The sequence below is a fragment of the Protopterus annectens genome, chromosome 5.part0 (genome assembly GCF_019279795.1).
Source record: "Protopterus annectens isolate FY-2018-M chromosome 5.part0, PAN1.0, whole genome shotgun sequence".
Classification (NCBI taxonomy): Eukaryota; Metazoa; Chordata; order Ceratodontiformes; family Protopteridae; genus Protopterus; species Protopterus annectens.
In genome coordinates this window covers 890,028,415-890,031,166 of record NC_056735.1, presented here as the reverse complement: position 1 = coordinate 890,031,166, position 2,752 = coordinate 890,028,415, and the positions used below count along the sequence as shown (strand labels likewise).

Genomic DNA, 2,752 nt, shown 5'->3' with positions numbered 1-2,752 from the left:
CTAATTACAGTGAAGTGTTTTTTATTTCTTTTTCTTCTGCTCTGCATTTGAAGAGGTGTTGAGGGGGCAGGGCACTGGTCTATGGTACTGGCACAGGATGCTGGTTGAGCTAGCTTAATTTCTGAATAGTTTTTTAAATTGGAGTCTTTTAAGCAAATTTATGGAGTAAAAAACAAAGGCACGGAACCACTACGAGCTGGAAACAATTTATTTTAGTGCTTTTCGTCAATTGACGTGTTTGTTTTTACTTGGTTTTGGTTCGTTGCAGTTGAAATTTCTGGAGTAACAATGGGATCTCTGCTGCCTTGTTTTTTGCTAACATTGCATTATGGTGGTGGGAGAAACTTTTTTTTTATCATCTCCTTTTGAGATTTACATAAAAAAGTTTTTGATATGTTTGACTAACATTTTTTTTATGGCAAGCAATGATGAGCGTTGGTAAGGATGTCAGTGAACATAGGATTACCTCATCATTTTATAGGAATGAATCTTATTCAAACAACTTATTACATTATAAAAGTCTTCACTCACCCTGGCAGAAGAGAAATGTGGTTAAAAAACAATTTATTAGGATATCACGCCTTACTACTGATAACAGTAGGTTGCATGATGAAACCAGGGTTTGGTGCAAAATGTTTTTTGATAGACAATATTCTACAGAGTTGGTTGAAAGTTTAAAGTATGAGGTGGTTAGAGGTTGGTCCAAGTTTTATAGACTGGTGCTGAAACATGGTCTTGGGATTACAAGAATTGCAAAAGTGAAGCAGTACCTTCCCAGAAAAATGAGCAGGTCAGCACTGGGAATTTAAATAACTTTCCTAGAGCATTGGTATGCAATTTCAGTAACATTTCCAATGAAGTTAAATCAGTATTAGAGAGGAATTGGAAAAACTACATTTCTACACAGTATTTGTCCAATGTTTTAGGAGATGACCCAATTATGGTTTATAGATCAGGAACCAATTTAAAAACGATTTTTGAAAAAGGATGTCACGGTAAAAAGTCTGACCATATATCTGCAAAAGGTATGTTTAAACATGGGGCATGTGCCCAGAGTAGATTTATAGGCAAAAGTATAAATTTCTTGATAGGAAATTTTCCTAAGCCAATTTAGCCTAATGGGAAGTACAACTGTAACACAAAGGGCAGTTTATCTTGCACAATGTATTTCAAACTTGGCTTTTTATGACGGAAAAACTGAAAAGCGTTAAAAACATGGATATATCAGCATTTTTATGCAATAAGGAAGAAGGACCACGATAACACTTTACTTAAATACCCTGAGAAATGAAGACATTTAGGGTTTTTTTTTGTGTGTAATAGAAAAGATTCTACACTTTGACTGGGAGGGTGATTGGTCAGTATATGTGGAAAAGATGGAATTATACTGGCAAGTGTTACTGGATTCTATAAATCCCCCTGGTATTAACAACCAACGTTTGATTAATAGTCTGCTTCTGTTAAAAAGGATGCATATTCAGTAGTGTTTTTAATGTTAACATGGGGTACTTATGTTACATTATGTAATTTTACAGTATGTTGATATGTAGGGGCATCATAATTTTTTGTGTATAACTTTTCATGTGAGTTTAAATGATTGGTTTTATTTACTGTAGTGTTTATTTTGTTCAGCTAGAAATGTTAATGTTTAATTAGTGAAGAATGAATGCTTTTAATATTTGTCATTAGATAGCAGTGTTCTATTATTATTTAAGGAAGTGTTTGAAAAGGGAGTTCTGACTCTGATGAAGTTCACACTGCAGCAGTGAACAAAACATTTATTCTTTAATAAAAATTTCACTAGTTCTTGTTTCCTACAACTGTGTTTGTTTTTGTAATGCAACATAGGCAATTTATTATTCAAGGGCAGCAGGAACTGCATTTGTAGGTGAAGCACTGAAATACAAAGTTGTTTGTCATAAGCAACTTCTGCATTAGTCTCCAACAGCCTCTGGGGTTGGGCTGGACGTATGCCTCTGCCCTCCTGTCTGCATCATGGATGGGCTTCCCAGCTCAGGGTGGTGGAGACTCCTTTCCTCTTTCCACGTCTCACGCTGGGGGGACAGGGGTACCCATGATTGGCTCTCTTGATGCCCCGGCCACACCCTCACCAGGGGCAGGACACACCCAGAAGCAATGAAAGACATGATGACCATCAGACAAGTGTAGGAGTAACATGGGGCCACAAAGTGCATTTGAAGTGTTGATGATCAATGCGTCCTGCAATTCACATTAGTTCTTGCAGTTAGCTGCATTCTTCATTAACAGATGAGCCAAGTGATCCACTGCTCAGAGTTGTATCATTCTCGCTCAGTCACCATGGGCACTGCTGCTGATGTGGCATCACACTGAGAGATGAGCAGGTGAGGTTTCATTGGCATCATCACAGGGGCCCAGACTGGGGTTACTGGCCTAATGCTGCAAGATGGCAGGGAGTCCCTCGGCAGCAAGTATGTGACCAGACTGTCAACCTTCCAGGTCTTTGAAATGACACCCCACAGAGGGTGGGGCATCCTTCTCAGGTACCCATGACCACTCTTGAGGGGAAAGGACACCAGTGTGCACACTCCCACATGGGGGATCAGTCACCTCTTTTACTTCCTTTAGATTAGTTATAGTTCTCTTTAATGTGGAATTATTCAGATGACTTTTACTTCTGCAGAGGTTGTGCATATTGACTTAGTATATGTTACCAGGTGGTTAATATTTCTTATGCCCTCATAAATACTCTTCTATTTAATCTGTGCAACAC

The 2,752-nt window shown here is 38.4% G+C and overlaps 1 pseudogene; it reads right to left on the bottom strand.

Annotated features, from left to right (window-relative positions):
* Positions 1-2,149: 2,149 nt before the first annotated feature.
* LOC122802946 lies at positions 2,150-2,297 on the bottom strand (annotated as a pseudogene).
* Between the last annotated feature and the right edge of the window lie 455 nt (positions 2,298-2,752).